Source organism: Lonchura striata, chromosome Z (genome assembly GCF_050655825.1).
Source record: "Lonchura striata isolate lonStrDom1 chromosome Z, ASM5065582v1, whole genome shotgun sequence".
NCBI classification, from domain to species: Eukaryota; Metazoa; Chordata; class Aves; order Passeriformes; family Estrildidae; genus Lonchura; species Lonchura striata.
The window spans coordinates 41,541,252-41,552,950 of record NC_140740.1 but is presented as its reverse complement, the minus strand read 5'-3'; the positions used below and the strand labels follow the sequence as shown (position 1 = coordinate 41,552,950).

Sequence of the window (11,699 nt, the reverse complement as noted above, 5' to 3'; positions counted from 1 at the left end):
TTTTACAAGGGACTGGAGTGGGGAATGGCTTCAGACTGAAAGAGGGCAGGTTTAGATTGAATACTAGGAAGAAATTCTTGGCTGCGAGGCCCTGGCTGTTGGCCACAGAGAAGCTGTGGCTACCCCATCCCTGGAAGTGCCCAAATCCAAGTGGGATGGGAGTTTGGAGAAGCCTGGGGTGGTGGAAGGTATCCCGGACCATGGCACAGGGTGGGACAAGATCTTTAACATCCCTTCCAAGGCAAAAAATTCTAAGATTCTATGATGTATGAATAAGCTTCCATGGCAGGTAAGGGTCAACCCTTGCATCAGCTGCACACTGAATTCAGGTCACTCAGGATGATGGCCTGAAGCCACCCTCTGTCCCAGAGCAAAGAGGAGAGACTTGATGTTCTTTGAGCCTCCTGCAGCACACTGGGACAGGGAACCCTGTGGCACCATCTTTGCAAGGGATCAAACATGCAGCGGAACACAGTAGGATACTCCCTATATTCCCCCTCCTGCCCTTGGAATGTTATCTTCATTTATAAGTACAGTTCCACAGCTCCATTTCACAAGTCTTTCCTCCTCTGGGGGTTCCTCCTCATCATCTCAGGCAAGCCAACAATTTACTCATGTGAGTAAAGGTATGCCCAGCTGGCAGACCAAAATGCAGTATCATCCAGATTGCTGGCAGAGCAAGGGTGGGAAAGAAAAAGCCCAACAATGTGGATTTCGCACCGCTCCCCACTGGCCTGCAGCTGAGTTTGTGTTGTATTTTGTACATTGCTACTGGTCCATTCTGAAAGGTGATGGAGGTGGGGGAGTGGATTTAGACCTTAAATTAGGGGTCAAGAGTCCTTGCTTATCTCGTCCAGCCCCAGAGAGGGAATTCTCAGCGTGGCCTGAACAGCAGTAACTGTCCCCCAAAAATGCCTCACACGGGTCACGAGCCCGCCGCCAAAAGCATATGGGGGGCTGGCGGGGGGCGGCTGGGAGGGCGTGGGAGAGACTGAGCTTGAAGTGGGATAAATGGGATAAATGGCCCTGCCCTGAATCTCACCTCCTCTGCCTTTTCTCCCCTGCCCCCATCAGTGCTGCAGTTGTGTCAGGTAGTGGCACTGTTGAGTACATTAACCCGGAGCTGAGCATTGCAGCCACGCCGAGTGCGTGTCTGCGTGTGTGAGTGTGTGTGAGAGCGGGTGTGTATGTGTGTGTGTGTGTGTGTGTGCGTGTGTGTGTGTGTGTGCGTGCCTGATCATTACCATTTATTCCCCACACTTCTCCTCCTCCCCCCGCCCCCAGTGCTGCAATACTCCGGGAGCGATGGAAACAGAGGAAAGAGAGAGACATCAGCCCCCCAGATCTGCTTAACCAAATCGCCGCCCCTTGCAGGGAAAGGAGGGGGGAGGGGGGGGAACCAGACCAAAAAGACAAAATAAAAGACAGAGAAAGGAAAAATCCAGCGGGGGAGCAAAAAGCCGCCCCTCGGCGCACCCTTTCTCAGCGGGGAAGGGGATGCGGGTGTGTGTGTGTGTGTGTTGTGCGAGTGTGCGAGCACCGACTCCGGCCCCATCAGGGGAAGGGGGTGTTTTCCCTCCGCCTTCCCTTCGCCCTCCCCCGGCCCGGCGCGGGGCGGCGCGGGGGGAGCGGAGCGGAGCGGGGCGGGCGGCCGCAGCCCCGCAGCCCGCCGGAGCTCCGGCACCCGCTCCGGAGCCCAGGGAGAGCAGGGATAAAGGGAAGCTTCCTCGCCGCCGCCAAGCAGCCCTTTTCTCCTGGCGGGGCTTTGCTCCTTTTCTTTCTTTTATTCTTTTTTTTTCATCGGTTGTTTTTTTTTTTAATTTCCCTTCTTCTTCTTCCTTTTTTTTTTTTTTTTTTTTTTTTAATATTTTTGAAACTCCTCGCCGGGAAAAGCAAAACCGAAAAGGCTTCCCCGCAACCTCGCCCCCCTGCAAAAAGGCTCCCAACCAACCAAGAACAAGAAGCAGAGAGCAAAAGAGACCCCCCTCAAAAAAAAAAAAAATTAAAAGAAGGAAAAGAAAAAAAGAGAGAGCTGGAGACCAGCTCCATCGATTTCAAATCCAGGATTTCATCCAGTATTGAGGGGCTTCTTTTTTTTTTTTTTGGTCTCTTTTTTTTCCTTCTTACCCCCTCCTCCTTTCTTTCACCCCCCGCCCCTCTGTCCCCCCCTTCTCCTCCTACTCACCCCCCTTTTTTCCTTTTCATTTTATTTTGGATCCTGCTAAAATTAGCCGGGACTGCTCTGGGTGTTGCGTGTCAATTTGATTTACTCCGGGATTCCGGCTTTCCAAGACGCCATTTTCCCCCCTTTCTCGCTCTATCTCCTTCTATTTATCCCTCTCTATCTATCTTTTATCTCTCGAGCTGTCTCTCCGTCTGTCTGTCCGTCCATCTCCCTCTCCCCGGTGCCTTCCTCCTCCCCCCTCCCTCCTCCCTCTGCGCTCTGCGTGCGCTGCGCGGCCGGGCGCTCCCCTCATCCCCATCTGACAGATGAACACCGCCATGGGTTTGCCGCAACACAAGCAAAAGCACCTTTGGGGGCTGTGGCGAGGGATTGAAACCGGGATCTAAAAGAGAAGAGACAAGAAGGGGGGAAATCCGAGGAGGAGGAGGAGGAGGAGGAGGAGGAGGAAGAAGGAAGAAGAAGAGGAAGCTGCTAAGAAGCCCCCGCTGCCGTTTTGGGGATATGGGTTAGTAAATGCGGGAAAAAAAAAAAAAAAAAAAAGAAAAAAAAAAAAAAAAAGGGAACCAAAATTCTGAGGCATCGAGGAAAGGTTTGCCTTAATGATCGGGATTGCAGGAGGATCGTACGCCTCTCTCCTTTTCCTTCACCCTCCTTTTTTTTTTATTTATTTTTTTTTTTATTTTTCGCCCTTCTGCATGCAAAAGTTAATGTCGTCCCTTTTTTTTTTACTTTATTTTTTTCTCTTTTTTCCCCTCCTCTCTGTTATGACTTTGCAATGGCGCGGAAAAGGGCTTTATTTTTTTTTTTTTTTGGGGGGGGGAGGGGGGAGTATTTCTCCTCTGTGCATTGCATGCGAATCCTCTTCCCCGTCCCCTCCAACCCCTTCCCTCCCCATGCTTTGTGCCTGTTTAGGATCATGTGTGCGTATCTGTGTGTGGCTCTCGTGGGGTGGGGGGTACCGGTGGTGTGTGTAAGACTAGGAAGGGGTTGGAATTTTTTTCAGGAGTTTGAATAATGTATTTATTTCCCCCGCACCCCCGCCATATACCCCCTCTGCCGGCCCCCCGCTTTGGTAGCCTACATGTGTTTATATGCGTAGGTGGCTGCTATGTGTGTGCCTGTGGAAACTGGGGGGGGAGACACGACCCCCCCGCTTCGTAAATTGCAGGTTAAGTGGAGCTAGAGAGCAACACTGTAACCTTATGGGGATTTGCGTGTGTGTGTGTGTGTGTGTGTGTGTGTGTGTGTGTGTGAGTGTGAGTGTGAGCGTGTGTGTGCACGGGGCTCCGCGGCCGCGTTCCGCGGGTGAACCGGGGGGCGCCGCTGCCCCGGGGTGGCCCCGCCGTGCTTTTGACATTGAAAAGGACACGCAGCCCCGAAAAGCTGCGATTTTGGGGAACAACGAAATGGGAGGACGGGGTGGGGGGGTAGTAATTAGCAAAGAGGGACACCCCCTCTGCCGCCACCCCCACCACGCTCGGTGGCTGGATAATGGTTCTTAATCAGCCGGTGATTGCCGCCCTCGGGACCCTGATGGCCCCTTGTGCCCCACAACGGGCGGACGCGGAGTTCAGCTATGGGCAGGCTGAACACCGCCGGTATCGTCGGGCTGCGGGGTGATGTGGGGAAGAGGGGGTAACACGAAGCCCGCAACCTCGGGCTGCTATTGTCAACCCCAGCCCTGGCGCAAGGCTCCTGCCCGGCGCCGGGCACTCGCACTCGCACTCACACTCACACCCCTTCCTCGCCGGGTTTCCCCGGAGGGCAAGGGGAACTGGGGTCTCCCGCACCCCTTATTGAATCCCCAGGTGGGAACGTGTGTCAGTGTGAGTGAGTGTGTGTGTCAGCCGTGAGCGTGTCCGTGTGTTTGCATCCCAGCATCCCACCGCCCCACCGGGCACGGCGCTCCCCGCGCTGCCCCTTCCTGCTGTATTTATGTCTCCAAAAAGCAGTTGAGAGAAGGATTTCCGATTCGTTTCCGCTTCAAATAAACGGCCCCGATAATCCCGGGCCTGACGCCTGATGCTGAAAAGGCACTTGGCCGCCCGGAGCCCAACCCGGGGAGGCGGGGGGAGACAGGGCACACCCCGACTCGGACACCCCCAGTGGGCAGGTTCCCCTGGCTTCGGGAGGGGTGATGAGGTGGCTGGTGCATGGGGGATGCACACGGGGGATGCGAGGGGAGATACGAGGGGAGTACCCACTCATTCCGGTACCGTGGGGTGGCGGTGTCCCCGCGGCTGCCGTGAGCTGGGTTAACCCAACCGGGCTCTGGGGGGAGTGGGAGGACGAAGGGAGGAGGGGAGGGGAGCCTGGCAGGCTGTTCCACCGGTGTACAGAGGTGTTTCATTAGCCACAGGCCCGCAGTGGCCCCACTCTGGGGTGGGGGTGTCCTTCTATGTCCATCTGTCACACAGCAAAGAGATGCAGAAGAGTGGGGAGAGGAGAGGGCAGAACTGGTCAGTGCACCGCTGTGCGCGAGAACATCTGAGCCTCCTGGTGTGGATGGAAGGAGGAAAAGGCTACTGGCAAATCTAGTCCTGTGTGGAATATTATGGGTCCAAATGGGAACGATTACTGGTTTGAAAGCCCCTGCATGCAGGATTGACTTGGTGCAGGCTACAGAAATGGCATTATCAGGTGCGTAGAGACAAGTAGCGACAGCATGAACCTGAGGAAACAAGTGGACCCTATTTTATGGACAGCAAAAAAATATTCTTATCAGGGAATAATAGAATCATAGAATGTTTTGGTTGGAAGGGATGTTAAAGCTCATCTCATCCCAGTCACATTTTCCCTCAAGGCAGGGACACCTTCCCCTAGATCTGGCTGCTCTAAGCCCCATCCAGCCTGTCTTTGAACATTTCCAGGGACTGGACACATTCATGGGAAAATGTTAAAGTGTCAGTTTTATGCACAGCTTTCTGCACTTACTCAGTCTTTGCTGAGATTATGCCCCTCATCAGAAGCTGCTTGCACTCAAAGGAGAAACTTTTTTTCATCTTAATTTGTTTTTTAGCTGAAAGGAGAAAAAAAAAAAAAACATCCACACAATGGACTTGTACTTTAATCTGTGCTCTTAGCCTCTTAGCTCAGAAGGGTTATGTAAAAATAGGAAAAAAAACAAAAGCAGAAACACTCAGTGAATGGAGACTTCTCTTCCATCTCTTATTGGCTTCAACTTTTTTTTTTTTAAACTTCTCAGACTCAAAGTTTTAATTGAAACCAGAAGTCTATTGAGAAGTAACTGAGCCAAGAAAACCTCTGTTTTCTCTGCAACTAGGGATGGGGAATAAATAATTTTTAGCTGATGTTATTTCAAGTCGTTTGAGCTTTTTGATTCCTGCCAAAAAGCCCAGCACAGATTATTAACACATTATCATTTTAGGAGGATGCACTTTTTGAAATGCTATAAAATGGTGTGTTAGGTTTGTGCAGAGCCATAAGCTATGCTGGTTGTTGGCAAACAAAAGAAACAGTGGCCATGATTTATTAATAATAATGGTCATAACTGAGCTATTTAGCTTGATTTGATATATACTGGTTTCTTTACCGAAGTTGCTTTGTATTGTTTTCAATAATATTGTACTTTGATTATGCTGGGAACTGTTCTTGTATAAAAACTGCTGTGGCTGTGTGCTTACTTAACTCAAGGAATTACTTGCTCAAAAAGGTGCAACCATAATTTTTTGGCTTCAGATGCTGCTTAATCTCCTCTTCTGCTCTTTTTTGACCCATTCTTTGAGCTCCTTTTCCCTACCACACACATCTCTTAGGTGCAAGTGCCAATTTACCAATAGGACTCTTGTTTTCCATTACCAGATTTGCCTAATCCCAGTTTCAGTGACTTTTTTTCCCTCTCAGTAGGGCTCAATTGCTCACACATAATTTTTCCCTTCTGTTTTCTTTCCCCTTTGGACAACACCCGCCAGGACTGAAAAACTCTTGCCTTGTGCCCTGAGACTTGCAATTACACAGCAATTTTGACTCTTGACCTAACTAGTAGCAAGAAAGGCTATTGTCTAATGAACCACGTGAAAACAGTTCTGGGATCCAAGACATTGCTGTGATGGAAATGAAAGATGTCCCAGTGAACTGGTGACTGATTTGTTTAACCATATGCCTAGGCAGTTTTCCTTGCTTCCCATTAACTATCTATCTCTGGAGTATCTTTGATCTGTGCGTCTGCAACAACATTGAAAGGCAGACTTAATAACTGCCAAAATGCATTCCATGAAGCATGGAGGGACATATTTTAAGCTGTGTTCAGAAAATGCAGCACCATTTTTGCCTACCATAGTATGCAGGCAGGCAGGGTTTTAGATTTGTAAGTTCAGTGTTCAAGTATGCTTCTGGTGATGAGACGAGGGCAGCAAATCTGAGTGTAAAAATCATATAATCACAGAGTGATTTGTGTTGGAAGGGAGTTTAAACATCATCTCATTCCACCCCCTGCCATGGGCAGGGACAATTTCACTACCCCAGGTTGTTCCAAGCCTTGTCTAATGTGGCCTTGAACTCCCCCAGGGATGCAGCAGTCACAGCTGCTCTGGGAAACCTGTGCCAGCACCTCACCACCCTCACAGGGAGAAATATTTTTCTAATATAGGTGACCTATAAAATAGTAAGCAGACAGAGGAAATCCATGATAAGGTCTAGCCTTCCCTGTTGCTGGGAGTCCAGGAAACCTTAGGGCAGCATAAATCCAAAGTTTAGAGCTAGTCTGAAGTGAGGAAGGAAAGACTCTGTAGGAGAACCTTAGCAGAGAAGCTTCCCAGTGTTGCTGCAGGGCTTGTGGTTTCTACTGGGACTGGTTTTGCTGCTGTTGTTGGTTCTGTTCTCATTCCTTTCTCTCTTTCCAGCTTGATACAAAAAAGCTCCTTTTCCCATTATTCTTGCTGAGGAAATAAAGTGACTTAGACTTTTAGGAAATTGTCACCTTGATTAAAGATGGACTTCAGAATCCCTCAACTCAGTGTTTGAGCCTGGGGGGACTGTCAGATCTGAAAGTGATTTGCAAACATTTGATATTGGGACTCCTTTTTCCTTCTGATATAGACATGAAATCAGTTTGTAAGTGCATGTGGTTAGCAATACCTGGAGACTGCTTCTTTCTTCTCCTGGTGAGAAGGCTTCACCTGAAGTGCCTTCAGAAGTTCATTGCATTTTTGGACCTGTTTAGAGGTCTGTTGGATGCTGGGACCCAGCACAGCTCTGCAACAGGCACGTGGATTCTAAATTCATATTTGATTGGTTATAGAGAGAACAAAGTTAAGGGAATAAACAGCTGGGGGAATAAAAGAAGACAAAATAATTTCTTAAATTGAATAAAAGCAATCAGAGAATCTTTCAGAGCTGAGGAAATGAGTGGAGGAAGTAGCTAATTTATATTTATCAGCTCTTGAGAGAGAGCAGAGTTAAGAGCAATTTTGCCCTTTTGGAACTGAATTTACTTTGGAGGACAAATTGTCCAAATGCAGTGATGAGCTTTTCAGTAAGGTTTGGGATGACTGGGTATGAAAATAAACCTTCTGACATTATTTCATTTAGGGTTTTGTTGTCTTTTACGTCTCTTCAAAAGACCAAGTAGAAACTTTGAAGAAGAGCAGGTGACCAAAGAGGAAGGTGGCCAGGGAAATGCTCTGGGAATACAGACCCTGGGGCTGCTCACACATCCCTGGGTCATGTTTACTCTTGCTCATGACTAGGCTCTCTGGTGGGCTTGTGTACTTGTCCATCCAGCTCAGGGGTTTTCCAGGGAGCACAGGAGTTGTGCAGGTGGTGAGGATGAGCCTGAATTACCTTTCCTGTGCAGTGCTGCTGATCTGATGTGCCCTTTTGAAAGTGAGCACAATGTGTGGAAAAGCCATGCAAGAGGAGGCCAATTTCCACACAAACATGAGGTCATAAGGCAGTGATAAGGTTCTGGCCTGCCGTGGTGAGCACCACAGCACCAGGTGGCCCAAGGCTTGGCTCTGCAAGTTATTGGGAGGAGCTGGGATTGTGGCTAAATACTGTCATGAGGGTCACTTATTCATCTTCTCAGTGCCTCTGAAAGAGCAAATTCCTGGTACCCTAAGGGTTGCTGTGCAGTCTTGGGCAGACAAGGGCTCTGTGAGAGTGGCAGCAATTAGAGCAGTTTCCTCTACTGTAGTATGGTATATAACTTGTAACAGTGCTTGGGAAATCTTTTCAGAAGAATGTGTGGTAGGCAAGCATGGAATAACCCAGGACTCACTCAAATACCTCAAAATTAGAGATGGGTTAAAGATTGGAAGCCTGAGGTTTTAAGTTGCTTTGAAATTTTTGTTAGATTTAACCTTTAAAACTGAGATATATATGTATACAATGAATCATTCTCTTTCTGTCCTGGCATTTTAGCAGATGGAGAAGCCAGATTTAAGATGGAAGGGAGAAACTGATGATACTCAAACCAGAGGTCAAGCTGCAATGTGTTACAGGCAGGTCTTCCCTCTATATAAATCCACATATCCTGAATATCCTACTGATGTGATTTCTAAGACTTGGACACTTGCTTTACTCCCCCCTGTGTTTCCAGACTCAGCATATTCTGGAGTGATGCTGTTATCCATGTCTACCTCTCCTCAGGACTTGCTAAATATTTGGCTTTGGAGAATGTGATGGGAAACTGAAACTCCTCTGAAATCCTATTAGTTTCCTAGACAAGGAAACCCTTCCTGTAGTTTTTCTTTCTTTTTTTTTTTTTCTTCTTCTTCTTTTTTTTATTTTTTTTTCCTCTCTAAAGCCTTCCTATGGAGCACTATAGTGGGGATTCAATAGAATTCTATACTGGGAATAGCTCTCTGCTGAATCCCTTAGTTCTTTTTTGGAAGGGATCAGAGACAAAGCTTAACTGGGGGAGTTCAGTAAGTGTTCAAACAGGACTGTACACATTTGTGCCTGCTGTAGCAGGCATCTGGGCAAAGTGTTACTATACATGTCCATTGTTCCTAAGGTTGCAAGTCAGTTTAAAATATTAACCCACACATGCACATCATTGTAATTTCCATAAATCTTCAACTAATGGGCTGAAAAATGGCATGCTTTCTCTCAGTTTCATGACAATTTTCTTCCTGAAAAGTTGAGTAAGCCTCTCCAGCTATCAGTTTTGTTTTCAATCAGTTCAGAAAAAGTAAGAGTGGTAAAAGGAAACACTTTCCCTTTTTAAATTAATCTAACTGCATGCTTTTAAAGAGGACTTCAGTCTCTATCTTATGGATTCGGGCTTCTTGATGGCCTCTGTCATCTTTTGGTGCTTGAGTGAGACAAAAACTGGAGGCCATGTTTTCTGATCCCATGACAGACTGGAGTGTAGACATCCTGAAGTCAATGGTATTCTTGTAGTTGTTGGCTTAAAGAGAAGGGCACTGGCCCAACAAATCCTGTTGGATAGGATTCAGAAATGTCTTTTTTTTTCACAGGTGTTAGTTACATTAGATTAAGTTCTCTGTCGTAGGAGGTATTCACAGGAGCATGAGTCCTGCTCCTCCACATCTATCAACAGCATTGAAGAGACATCTGCTCTTAAAACATGCTGTCTTCTAGGTGTGGCTTTTAGGACAGAACATTTTCTTCACCCTTAGCTCAGCAAACAGACCTCCCAAGGCCCTTAAACAAAATGTTTGGGAAAAAAAGTAGTGTGAGTAAAACATAAAATAAAAATAAGCTGCAGCATGCTTCTAGGTAGGAACTGAGAACTTGTTAAAACCCACAGCCATCTCCACATCAGGAGCAGCAGCACAGACAGCTCAGTTCAGTATTATCTTGGCCCATCACAGCCAACAGGTCAAACTTTGTTTGATTGGGAGCTAAGTGAAGAATTCAAATGAAGAGACAGCAATCCATGGATCATTTGATGAAGCGAGGTGGTACCCAGGACTGACCTGACATTGGATTCCTCTCCCATCCCATCTTTTAAGTTCCTCATGGAGTCAGTGGTGTTAGTAGCATTACAAGTGACAGAATGAGAGGAAATGGCCTGAAGGTCTCCAGGGGAGGTTCATATTAGATAACAGGAATAAATTGTTTCCTGGAAGGTTGGTCAGCCATTGGAACAGGCTGCCCTGGGAAGTGTTAAAATCACCATGTATGAAGTCTTCAAAAAAATGTGTGGATGTGGCACTTGGGGACATGGAGTGGCCTTAGCAGTGCTGGGGGAATGGTTGGAGTCCATGATCTTAGAGGGCTTTTCAAACCTTAATGAATCTATGAGTCTATAGGAGTAATAATCGCAAGTGCTGGTCCTGCTTCAATAGGGATTTGAATGGTGAATTTGGGGCTCCTGACCCTCTGTGCTGCCTTGGAGGGAGTTTGATGTGTGCAAAGAGCACTGTAAAGTAATTGAGCTGGAGACACCTTTCAGGCCTGTGGATACTCACCTCTTTCTGATTTAACTTCACACAGCACTTCTGTAACCACTTCCTCTTAGCCCTCATTAGAGGCAAAGGTGCTCCTTCTCTTTGCCCACAGCAGCGGTCATTTATCTTGCCTTTATTCCTGGCCTCAGGTCTTCCCATCAGCATGCTCCCAACTAACATTTTTGTGCCTTTTGATATCACTTCTCCAGCACTGTGGGCATGTCCCATGTGCATCCAGCTGCATCCACTTGTGTCCTGTGCTGCTTTTGCCTTCTGATTTTTTGTTCTTGTTCTTGTTCTTGTTCTTGTTATTCTTGTTCTTGTTCCTCCTCCTCTTCTTCTTCTTCTTCTTCTTCTTCTTCTTCTTCTTCTTCTTCTTCTTCTTCTTCATTGTCTTTGTCATCTTCTTTGTCTTCTTTGTCTTTTTCTTCTTTTCTTTATGATGCTTTAAGAGACAGTTCTTGGTTTTTCTGGCCCTGACACTCTCCCTAAAAAACTGATGTACTCTGTAGGACAAGGCACTCCCAATGCTTTCCTTTAAATACTCTACATTATTGCTATTCTTCTTGTATGCCCTTTAGACACCTCATTTTTTCACAATCCCCTCTTGTTGGTGTATTATACAGCATCAAGCAAGACAAAACTGCTTACTCAGCATGGAAACACACAATGCAGTGCCTTGGATGGACAAAGTCCAACCTTTCTTACCCCTAGCATTGTTTGAAGCATGCAGAATGGAATAACATGAGATGTGTTGTTTGTACAGACTGGCCACGGGATAGATCCTGGATTGAAGCCTTTTAGGTCCTCCTTGTGCCATCACTTACAGCTCTGAGGAATGGATGCTGAGCCAAGACATGGTGCATTCCGTTTCAGATGTGTTGTTAGATTTTATTTATTTATTTGTTTTTCCTAAAGGAAGAGGTAGCTGGTCTATTTGGCACATATGCAAGCAAAAATGAAATAATGGAGGAAGGAAAAAAATAGGTGAAAGAAGTTCTGTGGCAGCAGCAGTAAATAAAAACAAAACTCTCATTAATGATTCATACAAAGAAATAATTTTCCACACATTTCATGATGCAGAGGGAAATGTTTGATCAGAGGGAGGAGAAGAGATTATTGGCCTGCCATGACAG

General features: G+C 47.0%; 1 protein-coding gene and 1 long non-coding RNA gene across 8 annotated transcripts in view; one reads left to right on the top strand and one right to left on the bottom strand.

The window, feature by feature from the left end:
* LOC116184583 (uncharacterized) overlaps positions 1 to 2,310 on the bottom strand; it is a 30,306-nt gene extending 27,996 nt beyond the window's left edge. For all 3 annotated transcript variants that reach the window (XR_014951056.1, XR_014951057.1, XR_014951058.1), the window contains exon 1: positions 2,186 to 2,310. This is a non-coding gene — a long non-coding RNA (uncharacterized LOC116184583). The remainder of the gene's footprint in view (positions 1 to 2,185) is intronic.
* Positions 2,311 to 2,543: 233 nt separating this feature from the next.
* SETBP1 (SET binding protein 1) overlaps positions 2,544 to 11,699 on the top strand; it is a 267,547-nt gene continuing 258,391 nt past the window's right edge. For all 5 annotated transcript variants that reach the window (XM_077790259.2, XM_077790258.2, XM_077790257.2 and 2 more), the window contains exon 1: positions 2,544 to 2,690. The gene's annotated coding sequence lies outside the window, so the exon portion shown is untranslated. The remainder of the gene's footprint in view (positions 2,691 to 11,699) is intronic.